General features: G+C 52.7%; 3 non-coding genes and 1 pseudogene across 3 annotated transcripts; all 4 read right to left on the bottom strand.

Annotated features, from left to right (window-relative positions):
• Nucleotides 1-727: 727 nt before the first annotated feature.
• On the bottom strand, nt 728-918 carry LOC138223355 (U2 spliceosomal RNA). Its single transcript, XR_011181803.1, has one exon. It is a non-coding gene; the product is annotated as a U2 spliceosomal RNA (small nuclear RNA).
• An 811-nt stretch (nt 919-1729) lies between these two features.
• Nucleotides 1730-1922, bottom strand: LOC138223470 (U2 spliceosomal RNA). Its single transcript, XR_011181897.1, has one exon. It is a non-coding gene; the product is annotated as a U2 spliceosomal RNA (small nuclear RNA).
• A 5854-nt stretch (nt 1923-7776) lies between these two features.
• LOC138223447 (U2 spliceosomal RNA) lies at nt 7777-7976 on the bottom strand. Its single transcript, XR_011181876.1, has one exon. It is a non-coding gene; the product is annotated as a U2 spliceosomal RNA (small nuclear RNA).
• Nucleotides 7977-11956: 3980 nt separating this feature from the next.
• On the bottom strand, nt 11957-12130 carry LOC138223429 (U2 spliceosomal RNA; annotated as a pseudogene).
• Nucleotides 12131-14174: the final 2044 nt, after the last annotated feature.

Genomic DNA, 14174 nt, shown 5'->3' with positions numbered 1-14174 from the left:
CCGGCCGCCCGGACTCCGCTCTCCCCCTCTCTTGCCTGCCTGCTTGCTCGCCTGCCTGCCCGCCAGTCCCGGGCGGGGGCCCTGCTCTTGGATCTCCTGTCAACGGCCCGACAACGACCGCAGCCGCAGGGGGGCGCCAGCCGGCCGGCCTCCTTAGCTTAGGCCCCTCCCACCAGCAGCAGCTGTGCCGAGCGAGCTGCAAGCGAAAGCGGACCGTCGGCACCTGCGGGCAGAGGCAAGGGGCAGCGCTCTCTCGGGAGGGACGGGGACACACACACACACAGACGCGCGCGCCTGCCCGCCTGCCGGAAAAAAAGGAAGAAAAGGTGTATATACTAAGTTTTTTGGAGGGAAACCGCCCGGCTGTCGAAAGGGGCCCGCCTGCGAGGACGGGGACACACACACACACACACAAAAGCCACGCCTGCCTCCCTGGGAAAAGGCTGAAAAAACTAAGTTTTTTGGAGGGAAAACGCACGGGAGCCGAAAAGGGGGCCGGCCTGCTTGCCCAGAGAGTCGAGACGCGGGAAAGTGCACAGAGGGAGCACGGGAACGGAGACGGGGAGGGGGAGGGGGAGAGAGAGACACACAGATGGACGAGAGACGAGACCCGAGAAGAAGGAGCTCCAGTCCACCTCGCTTGCTTGCTTGCTTGCTTGCTTGCTTGCTTGCTTGCTTGCTTGCTTGCTTGCTTGCTTGCTACGTCTGTCTTTTCACCGCTGAGAGAAGGTGGTGCACCGCTCCCGGAGGCGCTGCAATACCGGGCCGATGCGTGGAGAGGACGGAGCAAGCTCCTGATCCAGCTCCCTGTTCCAAAAATCCGTTTAATATGTGGTCCCCCGATGGGGGACGTATCAGATATTAAACTGATAAGAACAGATACTACACTTGATCTTAGCCAAAAGGCCGAGAAGCGATGCCCGACGCCGGCCTTGGGCGGGCGCGCGGGCGTCCGGCTGGCGCGCAGCGGCGCAGGCCGACGCCTCGGGAGCCCGGTCCGCACGCGGCTGCCGGCCGCCCGGACTCCGCTCTCCCCCTCTCTTGCCTGCCTGCTTGCTCGCCTGCCTGCCCGCCAGTCCCGGGCGGGGGCCCTGCTCTTGGATCTCCTGTCAACGGCCCGACAACGACCGCAGCCGCAGGGGGGCGCCAGCCGGCCGGCCTCCTTAGCTTAGGCCCCTCCCACCAGCAGCAGCTGTGCCGAGCGAGCTGCAAGCGAAAGCGGACCGTCGGCACCTGCGGGCAGAGGCAAGGGGCAGCGCTCTCTCGGGAGGGACGGGGACACACACACACACAGACGCGCGCGCCTGCCCGCCTGCCGGAAAAAAAGGAAGAAAAGGTGTATATACTAAGTTTTTTGGAGGGAAACCGCCCGGCTGTCGAAAGGGGCCCGCCTGCGAGGACGGGGACACACACACACACACACAAAAGCCACGCCTGCCTCCCTGGGAAAAGGCTGAAAAAACTAAGTTTTTTGGAGGGAAAACGCACGGGAGCCGAAAAGGGGGCCGGCCTGCTTGCCCAGAGAGTCGAGACGCGGGAAAGTGCACAGAGGGAGCACGGGAACGGAGACGGGGAGGGGGAGGGGGAGAGAGAGACACACAGATGGACGAGAGACGAGACCCGAGAAGAAGGAGCTCCAGTCCACCTCGCTTGCTTGCTTGCTTGCTTGCTTGCTTGCTTGCTTGCTTGCTTGCTTGCTTGCTACGTCTGTCTTTTCACCGCTGAGAGAAGGTGGTGCACCGCTCCCGGAGGCGCTGCAATACCGGGCCGATGCGTGGAGAGGACGGAGCAAGCTCCTGATCCAGCTCCCTGTTCCAAAAATCCGTTTAATATGTGGTCCCCCGATGGGGGACGTATCAGATATTAAACTGATAAGAACAGATTTTTTTTTTTTTTTTTTACATTTATTATAACAATACAATACAATACAAAACCAAATCACAAATCATTCATCACAATCCACGAACAGCAAACTTATCCCCTTAATCCAGCAATGGTTTCCATTTCTCTTTGGCTGCATGAAAACCCCACCTACGCACCTCTACTGTCAGCATCTTATGCAGCTCAAAACGAACCCTCGCACATATTGCCCCAGCCCCTTCCACATGACCATGTTTAACCAGATTGTTTCTCGATCCCCATAACACAAATTTCACCATGCTGATTAAAAACCAGATTACAAGATCACATCTCACAGATCTCGAAGTCCTACTCCATCGTCTAAGAACTTTGTCTCCGGATAGAATAAAACCCGGTTCCAGTTTGTTAAAAAGGTCCGACATCTGCCCCCACACTGCTTTCGCAATCCTGCAACCCCAGAACACATGACTAATGGACTCTACCTCTGCACATAGAGGTCTTGGGCAAATCGCTGAGCGAGCCAACTTGTGTCTGTGCATTACCTCTCTTACTGGCAGACGTCCCCAAACACACATCCAGTTTAAATCTTTGAGCCTGTTATCCAGGCTCTTAGGCTGCACCCTTTTCCACACATCGGTAGGGACCACAACATTGGTTCCTTTTTCACTGCTCTTAGCCGTCTTGTATAAGAGCCTGTGGGAAACAATCACTGACCTGTCCGCATCTTTTACATGCTTCCTTAACCATGCGGCCGCATGTTCGTAAAACCACGGTAAAACTTCAGCCTTGGGAACGTCATTCCTCCACACTTCTGAGGGCCTGACGACCCAGGCGAACCACAACCGCACAAAAAACTGATGTTTGTATAAGATCTTATCATCTACTGCTTTACACAGGTCAGCCACAAATATGGCATCTAGTTTGATTGGCAGATCTGGAACTTCTCTACCCCCCTCACTGATGTTCCTGTACATATCTAGACGTTTCACATATTCATAACCGCCCCCCCATACAAAATCAAAAACCATCTTCGTTAAGGAGCGTCTATAACAAACTGGCATAGGAAAGACCTTTGCAATGTGCACAAGACTTGGTAGAATGTCACCTTTCAGTACCAAAACCTTCCCTGAATAGGACAATGACCTTTTTTTCCATAAACCCAGTTTACTATTCACCTGGGATAATCGAGTCTCCCAGTTCCTTCTTCCGGTCCCTTCCCTATCAAACTGCACTCCTAATATTTTCAAGGAATTCATTTCCAGAGACAAACCTCCTACCACCTCATCCCTGTTACTCCATGGGCCAAAATACTGCACACTACTCTTATTTCTATTTAGTCTTGCACCTGTGCATTGGTTAAAGACTTCTATCAGCTCCAAGGCAACTAAAAGGCTTCTGTCCGAGCTCAAAGTAAGAACAATATCATCCGCGTAGGCCAACACTTTGGTTTGGAGGCCTCCGCTTCCCGGGATTACTATACCCTCAACCTTTCTATCTCGTCTTATCAACTCTAATAGTGGCTCTATATAGACTACATATAGAATTGGAGACAGCGGACAGCCTTGTCTAACACCCTTTCTTACGTCGAAGGGTTCACTCATAAAACCATTTATGTTGACTCTGGTGGACGCTCCTCCATACAGGGCTTTCAGCCAAGAGATGAAGCAACTGCTGACCCCATAACGATCCAACACATCCCATAAGCATTGATGATCCACCCTATCAAATGCTTTCTCCTGATCTAGACTAGCTATCATCAGACACTGATGTCTGTCTTCTGCCCAAGCAATAGTATCTCTAAGCAGGCTGAGGTTCCAGTGTAGGGACCTACCCGCCACGCCACAGGTCTGATCCGGCTGTATTATTGATGGCAATACTTTCCTTATCCTGTCACACAATATTTTTGCCAAGATTTTATATTCAACACACAACAATTGAATAGGCCTCCAGTTTTCTAGCCCCTTAGGATCACCTTTCTTAAATAACAGAGACAAAACTCCCTGTGCCATTGTATCTCCCAAAGTTCCTCCATCTAGAATTGCTTGAAAGACTTCGAGCATCGATGGACCTATCAAGTCCCAGAAAGTCAGATAAAATTCTACCGGGATACCATCAACCCCCGGAACTTTCCCTGTCTTCATTCTCCGAGTAGCCCCCTCAACTTCAGCTAAATCAATGCGCATCACTAAAGCCTTATTTTCCTCAGCACTGACCTTCTTCTCAATATGCTCCAAACCACCGACCCCCTTTACTGACTCCCCTTCCCTCTTATTGAAGTACGTAGTAAAATACTTTACAGCTTCCTCCAACATTTCATGCGGAGTACTTACCACGTTCCCCTCTGCTGTAGACAAGCTCCCGAATGCTCTTTTAGCCCTCTTGGCTTTAACCGATTTAAAAAGCAGACCTGAGACCTCTTCTTGTCCATCCAGGAAGCCGATACCAGCTCTGGTTAAAAATTCTCTGGACTGTCTAAGATAAAGTTCTCTCAATCGCGCCTTCAGCTCCTGGGCTTTCGAGAAATTAAAATCTGCACCTTTATTTGTCTCCTCATACATATTTTCCAACACTTTTTGAAACCTCCTCACTTCAAAATTCCTTCTTTGATTTCGACACTTACAGTACCGAATTGAAATTTCCTTAACCTGCCACTTGACATACTCCCACCATTCAATTAACGATGGCCACTCTTGTTTCTGACCTAACCAAAAAAACCATTTATCCCTAATTAACTCTTTGTAGCCATCCTCATTCAATACAGCTGTATTTAATTTCCAGTAACCTGGACCAAACTTAACCCCCACCCCTTCCACCTCAACCACCAACAATTCATGATCGGAAAAATAAAAGGGTACGACCGAGGCTTTAAACATCCCCAAACCTCGAGACAGAAATACATAATCCAGTCTTTTGGCGGCCCCTGTTGCATTCCTCCAAGTAACTGGGGGAACCAACCCACCTGTTGCTGGCCCTTTAAGACAGAAACTATCAAATAAATCAAAATCCCTCAGCAGTTTATTAATTTCTAAGGATCCTGCTGTTCTTTTATTTAGATCTTCGTTGAAGTCGCCAGCAATCACTAATTTTCTATTAGTCACACACCAGGGGACTAGCTCGGAAAAAAAACTCCCCCTTGACGTCCTATCCGCCGGTGCGTAGACGACTATAAATCTCATTTTTATATTTGAATGTACCCCATCCACCACAAGGATTCTCCCTGGCCGCACCATATAAGTTTCTGTAATGTCAATATGATTATTCCCAAATAATATACCCACCCCAGAAGAGTGTACTCCCCCCACACACCAAAAGGACTTCCCCAAATCCCAGTCTTTAGAAAACCGCTTCACATCTGTATTCCCACCCAAATGCACTTCCTGTAAAAAACAAATATCAAACTTATATTCACGCAAAACTTTATACACAGCAATTCTTTTAGACCTGTTTTTCAGTCCCCTAACATTTACAGTTAAAATTTTGAAGGTCATGTTGACCTCCCTCCTTCTCTCCCTCCAGGATCTACATCCGGTTCTGCAGAGCTGTCTGTCTCCGAAGAACTTGTATCAGTCGTCCTATAGGGAGTTGAACTTTCCTCCTCTGACTGGGACTGCACCACGTTCGGATCCACCGAAACGCAGCGCAGGTAAGTCGACTCCTTTAACCTTCCTTTTGGCAGGAGCCCCTTCTGACCCCAAACCGAGGGTGCGACTTCCTCCCGCTCTGGGGGGGATTCCATCACCATGCCTTCTTCTACATCCTCCTCTGTAGGAGCATCCTCCTTGGCCTTCTTCTCCTCCCCCGCAGGTGACTCTTCTTCGGAATCCTCCCTTGGCCTTTTCTGGACTGCCACATTCCCTTCCATGTCGAAATCACCCAAATCCATCGCCAGGCCTTCTTGCGGCAGGGGCTCAAACAAGTCCAGGGCTCTAGCCACCTGACCAGCAGGTAAGCTACCGCTACTGTCCAAACCATTATCTGATGCTTCACTCACATCCACCTCTGCTGTCCCCTCACTCTCGATCTCTTTGCCTCCACCTATCCCGACCGTTTCGTTCTTGTTTCCCTCTGTCTTCTCATTTTGTTTACCTTCCTTTCCTCCAACGTCTTCCTCCTCTCCTTCTTGTTCCGAGTCGGTTGCCTCCTCAACGGCATCTGGGTAGCCTCTCTCTTGCTCCCTGGCCATCTCCGGGTCTCTCCATACACAGTCTCTATATAAATGATTTGCATTCCCACACAGAGAGCAAGTTTTCTGATAACATCTCCCCTTAGTGTGGTCCCGTGCTCCACACCTCGAACAAGAGGTGGCAGTACAGTCCTTATCCATATGTCCAAAGGAACAGCATTTCCTACAGTAAGAGGGCTGATTCTGATAATATATATAACCTTTGCTTTGACCCATTGAAAAGGCCGACGGGGGGTGCGAAAACCCATCCGGGTTGCTAGCATTCCGCCTGAGTCGCACCTGATATCTGCGTCTCCCATTCCAGACCCGAAATCTATCACCAATTATTTGGGGACCTGCCAGGACATCCACGTGTCTCCACAGGTAAGCAGTAATGATGTCATCCCCAATGAAAGGGTCATGCATGTTCACTATTAAAAATCTCACATCGTCCTGAGCCAGACCCAAGATCGCAAAGTCCTGTAGCAATTCATTGTCCTTCATCTCCTCACATCTCCCAGAGACTCTTCTATAAATCTGGTCATTATTAAACGTAGCATCAAAAAAACAAAAAGGCCTGTTTCCTTGTAGGCATTTCACTTCAGCCGGTATCGCATTCAAAATTCCAAATAAAATCTTGCATTCAAACTCATATCTGCCCATCATTTCTTTCTCTCTCACCCATTTAAAGCGTAAAGTCCATTTCAGCCGAGGAGCCTGGTTGGCCCACTCGGGGTGGGCCTGGCCCTCGGCCATTGTGGAAAAAACGACCTTCCGACACTCTTCTCACCGGTCTTCAACGTAGCCTTCCAAAAAAAAACACATCCAAAAAAAAAACAGGAAACAGCAAAACGCACCTTCTCCTTCGCTCCAAACGTCTGCAGGCCCGGATAGCAGTCCACCAATCTCTCCCCTGATCTTGGCCAAAAGGCCGAGAAGCGATGCCCGACGCCGGCCTTGGGCGGGCGCGCGGGCGTCCGGCTGGCGCGCAGCGGCGCAGGCCGACGCCTCGGGAGCCCGGTCCGCACGCGGCTGCCGGCCGCCCGGACTCCGCTCTCCCCCTCTCTTGCCTGCCTGCTTGCTCGCCTGCCTGCCCGCCAGTCCCGGGCGGGGGCCCTGCTCTTGGATCTCCTGTCAACGGCCCGACAACGACCGCAGCCGCAGGGGGGCGCCAGCCGGCCGGCCTCCTTAGCTTAGGCCCCTCCCACCAGCAGCAGCTGTGCCGAGCGAGCTGCAAGCGAAAGCGGACCGTCGGCACCTGCGGGCAGAGGCAAGGGGCAGCGCTCTCTCGGGAGGGACGGGGACACACACACACACAGACGCGCGCGCCTGCCCGCCTGCCGGAAAAAAAGGAAGAAAAGGTGTATATACTAAGTTTTTTGGAGGGAAACCGCCCGGCTGTCGAAAGGGGCCCGCCTGCGAGGACGGGGACACACACACACACACACAAAAGCCACGCCTGCCTCCCTGGGAAAAGGCTGAAAAAACTAAGTTTTTTGGAGGGAAAACGCACGGGAGCCGAAAAGGGGGCCGGCCTGCTTGCCCAGAGAGTCGAGACGCGGGAAAGTGCACAGAGGGAGCACGGGAACGGAGACGGGGAGGGGGAGGGGGAGAGAGAGACACACAGATGGACGAGAGACGAGACCCGAGAAGAAGGAGCTCCAGTCCACCTCGCTTGCTTGCTTGCTTGCTTGCTTGCTTGCTTGCTTGCTTGCTTGCTTGCTTGCTACGTCTGTCTTTTCACCGCTGAGAGAAGGTGGTGCACCGCTCCCGGAGGCGCTGCAATACCGGGCCGATGCGTGGAGAGGACGGAGCAAGCTCCTGATCCAGCTCCCTGTTCCAAAAATCCGTTTAATATGTGGTCCCCCGATGGGGGACGTATCAGATATTAAACTGATAAGAACAGATTTTTTTTTTTTTTTTTTTTTTTTTATTACGAAAATACAAAAAACATCAAACCACAATGCGTTAAACAAAACCCCAAAACCTTGAAACCAAACTTCCCAAAAAAACCCCAAACTTCACAAAACCATTCATTATCATAATCCCACCCCTTATTCAAATAAACTGTTCTCTATTCTCAGATCATTCCATACTCTTCACCACATAAATGCTCCCATCATAACAAAAATTACCGCCGACCAAATTCTAAACTTATAGTTAATGCTTTATGCAACTCTCTCGCTGTCTGGCCGCACTCATTCGCTGTCTTCCCACCTATCCGAAACTTCACTGGAATATCCCCGTCTTTTATTAGCTCAATACGATTCTCTGGAAACCTTTGTTCCACTTCGCTTATTGTAACCAAACATTTCTTCCATTTAGCCATCACCAGTCTCTGCCAATCAGGGTGGAGACTAGTCTCCTCCCACACTTTACACTGAATGTCCTTAATCTCTGGACATTGTCTCTGGGCACCCCCTCCTCCACTTGCACACTTACTTTTACATTCACCTTTCTCAACACTCACCCCTGATTCAGATTTCTTTTTCATACTCTTTTTCCCCCTCATGGCCTCTGCAGACCCTAAGGGTGGAAAATTCTCGTCATTCAGCTCAATTTCTTTTACCTTCGGTCCAGGTGCTAAGTCCCACGAAATACCCATTAACGGTATCTTCACCGACCCTTCAGTATACCCTTCCATCTTCCACTCCTTTTCACACTGTTTGGCATACTCCTCACGCTCTCTCTCAACATCACTATCCGTAAGCTCCCAAGTAAACATTCCCTCATCTCTGATGTCACTACTACTTCCCTTCACACTTACTTTTGAGGCTACTTCTCTCACACCCTCCACTTTAGGTCTCTGCTGACACCTCTCCACTCGTTCTTTACTCATTCGATCTTTAATCACCTCTCCACCTCCTGATATTGCACCTTCCTTGCTTTTCCCCATTCCTTTTTTACCTTTCCCTTTTATACTCCCCACAACTTCTCCTACCTTCACACTTTCCACTACTTCCCCCTTCGACGTCTCCACATACACACCATTCTTCACCCCCTCCACTAATTCCGCCTTACCAACAACACCTGCTTTTACTATTCGTTTTTCTTTTACCCCCATATTCCCCTCCCCTTCACCTACGCTCATCTTTCCCTTATCCTCTACCTTCAACTTCTCCTCTTGCACACAGCCCGTTCTCTCCCCCACAAACTTACCCTTACCTCCCTCGGCACCCTCCACTCGTTCTTTGCTTATTCCATCCTTAATCCGCTCTCCACCTCTTGATGCCACACCTTCCTTGTTTTTCCCGGTTTCTTTTTTAACCTTCTCCTCCATACACCCCACACCTTCTCCCACATTCAAACTTTCCATTACCTCTACCTTTGATGTCTCCACATGCACACCATCTTTCACCTCCTCTACTACTTTACAATTTAGCCCCTCAACACTCCCACTCCCACCTTCCTTATCTAAACCTCTAGAAACCCTATTTATTGTTTCGTCTACACCTAAACCTGCCCTCACTTGACACTCTTCCGCCTTACTTACAACACCTGCTTTTGCTATTCGTTCCTCCTTTACCCTCAAACTCCCCCCCCTTTCACCTATACTTATCTTTCCCTTATCCTCTACCTTCAACTTCTCCTCTTGCAAACTGTCCGTTCTCTCCCCCGCAAACTTACTCTTACCTCCCTCGCCTTCCTTGTTTTTCCCGGTTTCTTTTTTAACCTTCTCCTCCGTACACCCCGCACCTTCTCCCACATTCAAACTTTCCATTACCTCCCCTTTCGACGTCTCCCCATGCACACAATCCTTCACCTCTTCCCCTGATTCACACTTTAACCCCGCAACGTTCCCACTCCCACCCTCCTTAGAAACACTACTTATTGTTTCCGCTGCACTTGGCCCTTCACTCAATTGACACTCATCAGCTGGTCGCATTCCGTTTACCCTCAAACTCCCCACACCTTCCCCTGTGACATTATCCTCTACACTATCCGTTCCCTTCACCACAAACTCACAACTGCCTCCCTCGGCACCCCCACCCTTTCCCTCCCTGTCTACTTCCCTAACCTCCACGCACACCTCACTCATATCATGCACACTCACCTCCCCGTCCCCGACTATCACGCCTCCCCCTACCTCTTCTACCCCCTTTTGTTCCTTCAAACCAACTTCCTGTACAATGACTCTTCCCCTTCCCCTCAAACAATCCCTCTGCAAATGACCCCATTCCCCACATACAAAACATCGTACACAATCCTTTGTCCCGTGCCTTCGCGATCCGCACTGACCACAGTTCATAGTTCCACATTGCTTCGCATAATGTCCCAATTCAAAACATTTCCAACACACCCGGGGCTGGCCCGGATAAGACAGGTATGCCCCGTCCGAGCCTATTTCGAAAAACGCCGGGGGGTGAAGCACCCCCTCCTCAGCCGCCGGACACTGACGCAGACTCATCCAATACCGCCGCTTCCCAGTCCACACGCCATCTTCATCCCGTTCCTTCTTCCCTCTTCCATACAGTGTCACATATTTTCCCAAAAACCCCTCTATGTCCTCCTCTGAAACGAAAGGGTCCAACACAAAAACAGTCATGCCTTTCAAATTCCCCGCAAACCACGGTTCTACTTTAAAGAGGCTCAATGGCGCCTCCTCCCTTCGTACTTGTATCACGTCCCAAAGTTCCCAAACCAAAGACTCAGAAATCAAAGTCAAATCAAAAATCCCCCGCTCACAAAAATCTTGCAAACAAACTAAATCAGGCATCTGTACATTCAAAAAACGCTTCAAAATTAAATCCTTGAACTTCCCTCTGTTCCATGCTCCCAGGCCTTCCCGTCCTCGCAACACGAAGCGAAGGGAGTTCTTCCTCCGCTCCTTCCTCGGCCCAGGGAATCCCGCCATCGCTCCAGCCGAACGCCAACAGCACGCTGCCCCAACTCCTTCTACGGCCTCCAGGTAACTGCCACCACCGCCGTCCAACTCTGCACCGTTCTGCACTCCTCCTCGTCACCGCCGTCGATCTTCTCCCTTCCACGTTCCACGCTCAGACCTTCACGCCTTCTGATCCTTCCAGCTCTTCCCGTCGCCTTCCCGACCCCCTGACTAAGATCTCGGAATTGCGGGCTTGCCGGCTTAAACCTCGATCTTAGCCAAAAGGCCGAGAAGCGATGCCCGACGCCGGCCTTGGGCGGGCGCGCGGGCGTCCGGCTGGCGCGCAGCGGCGCAGGCCGACGCCTCGGGAGCCCGGTCCGCACGCGGCTGCCGGCCGCCCGGACTCCGCTCTCCCCCTCTCTTGCCTGCCTGCTTGCTCGCCTGCCTGCCCGCCAGTCCCGGGCGGGGGCCCTGCTCTTGGATCTCCTGTCAACGGCCCGACAACGACCGCAGCCGCAGGGGGGCGCCAGCCGGCCGGCCTCCTTAGCTTAGGCCCCTCCCACCAGCAGCAGCTGTGCCGAGCGAGCTGCAAGCGAAAGCGGACCGTCGGCACCTGCGGGCAGAGGCAAGGGGCAGCGCTCTCTCGGGAGGGACGGGGACACACACACACACAGACGCGCGCGCCTGCCCGCCTGCCGGAAAAAAAGGAAGAAAAGGTGTATATACTAAGTTTTTTGGAGGGAAACCGCCCGGCTGTCGAAAGGGGCCCGCCTGCGAGGACGGGGACACACACACACACACACAAAAGCCACGCCTGCCTCCCTGGGAAAAGGCTGAAAAAACTAAGTTTTTTGGAGGGAAAACGCACGGGAGCCGAAAAGGGGGCCGGCCTGCTTGCCCAGAGAGTCGAGACGCGGGAAAGTGCACAGAGGGAGCACGGGAACGGAGACGGGGAGGGGGAGGGGGAGAGAGAGACACACAGATGGACGAGAGACGAGACCCGAGAAGAAGGAGCTCCAGTCCACCTCGCTTGCTTGCTTGCTTGCTTGCTTGCTTGCTTGCTTGCTTGCTTGCTTGCTTGCTACGTCTGTCTTTTCACCGCTGAGAGAAGGTGGTGCACCGCTCCCGGAGGCGCTGCAATACCGGGCCGATGCGTGGAGAGGACGGAGCAAGCTCCTGATCCAGCTCCCTGTTCCAAAAATCCGTTTAATATGTGGTCCCCCGATGGGGGACGTATCAGATATTAAACTGATAAGAACAGATTTTTTTTTCTTATAAAATATACTTTATTCCGAAAAAAAACACATCTCAAAAGGAAAACATCTCACACGATAACACTTCACAAAATTAAAACGTCGGCGGAACGGCGGTGATTGTCCGTTTTCAATCCTTGCAAGGGTGGGCGGATTTGCGCTATTATGAGAGTCCCTCCAAACCCTACCGCTTGCTGTAAACCATTAATCCCTGTACAGGGTCCATAGGCCTTTCCAGCGCTCCTTTGCCGTGGGGAAACCCCATTTGGCAACGTCGCGCTTCATCCTCCTCCTGAGGTCCGCCAGGATCCTCTCTTCCAGCTCCCTCGCTCCCCACTTGTTGTTGTGCCGGATGAGATTGTTCCTCGCGTCCCACAGGCCTTTCTTTGTGAGGGACAGCAGCAGCCACATCAGGAACTGTGTCCCCCTGTCCAGTCCGGTAGGTGCCAGCCCCAGCAGAATGTACTGGTAGCTGAGCACCGCATTCGTTTCCAGGAGTTGCATTATGTTGTCCATTCTGCCCCACACCGCCTTGGCGAAGGGGCAGCTCCAGAAAACGTGCTCCTGAGTCTCCTCGACGAAACACGTGTCCCGGGGGCAATGCGGATTCCTGGAAATCGAGTGTCTGTAGAGGACCTCTCTGGTAGCCAGTCTCTTGTGAACGGCCATCCAGTTGAGGTCCTTCAGTTCGTTGTCCAGTTCTTTCGGCTGCGTTCTTTCCCAGACTTGTCTGGGAACTCGCAGCCTTTCGTTGGCGACCAGGTGCCCCCTCACCTCTTTGTACAGAGCTCTGTGGTTGGTGCAGAGCTCTGGCTGTCTCGTGGCCTCGTACCTCCTGCTCCACTTGACAGCGTGGGTGTAGAACTCCGGTCGCCTCTCTGCCTTGGGCCCAGTGTTTGACCACTGGACCAAGTGCCTCATCGGGATGGAGAGCCACAGCCTGACAAAGTACTGGTACTTGTGGCCGATGGGCTCCCGCAGCGCCCGACAGAGGTTGCAGAAAAAGATGCAGTCGAGTTTCAGGGGGAAATGTGGGACATCTCGACCCCCTTCCTCGACCGGTTGACACATCCGGTTTCTGGTGATGGACTCGTACCTGCCGCCCCAGACGAAGCCGAAGATCATCCCTTGCAGCGCTCGTCTGAGTCTGGCCGGCAGCGGGTACACCACCGCCAGGTAAACCAAAGCCGGCAGGACGTCTGCTTTCAACACCGTCACTTTCCCTGTGTAGGACAGCGACCGCGTTTTCCACAGACCCAGCTTCGCGTTCACCTTGGCGATCCTCTCAGTCCAGTTGCTGGTCTCGTTGTCCTGGCTCTGGAAGGAAACCCCCAGTATTCTGAGGGGCTCCGTGCAGAGCTCGAGACCCTCCGGCGCCGTCGTCCTGTGCTTCCAGGGTCCGAAGAACTTCAGTTTGCTCTTTCGGCGGTTGAGCTTCGACCCCGAGGCTCTGGAGTATTGCTCCATGACCTGCAGGGCCCTCCTCAACCCCCTGTCCGACCTCAGGAACAGCGTCGTGTCGTCGGCGTACTGGGAGATCTTCAGGGTTTCCCCCGCGCCTCCCGGTATCTCCAGGCCGTCGATGACGGGGTCCCGTCTCACCGCCTCTGCTAAGGGCTCTGTGAAGAGAACATAGAGAAGGGGTGAAAGGGGGCAGCCCTGTCGTACTCCGGATTCCTGGGGAATGAAATCCCCCAGGTTTCCGTTCACGTTCACTCTGCTGCCCACGTCAGAGTACAGAATCTGAATCCAGCGGCTGAAACTCTCTCCGAAACCGAAGCGTTCCAGCACCCTGAACAGATAGCTGTGGTTCACTCTGTCGAAGGCTTTCTCCTGGTCCAGGCTGACCACCATCATGGGCACGTTCCGGTCCTCGGCCCAGGCGATGGCGTCTCTGGTCAGCTGGAGGTTCCAGCTGACGGATCGCCCTTCCACCCCACACGTCTGGTCGCTGTGGATGATGTGGGGGAGGGCGGTTCTCAGTCTGCCGGTCAGGAGCTTGGACAGGATCTTTACGTCCACGCAGAGCATCGTGATCGGCCTCCAGTTTTTGAGGTCGGCGGCGTCTCCTCCC

This window comes from Lepisosteus oculatus, chromosome 16 (assembly GCF_040954835.1).
Source record: "Lepisosteus oculatus isolate fLepOcu1 chromosome 16, fLepOcu1.hap2, whole genome shotgun sequence".
Lineage (NCBI taxonomy): Eukaryota > Metazoa > Chordata > Actinopteri > Semionotiformes > Lepisosteidae > Lepisosteus > Lepisosteus oculatus.
The sequence above is the reverse complement of the archived record's forward strand: the minus strand, read 5'-3'. Positions and strand labels throughout refer to the sequence as shown.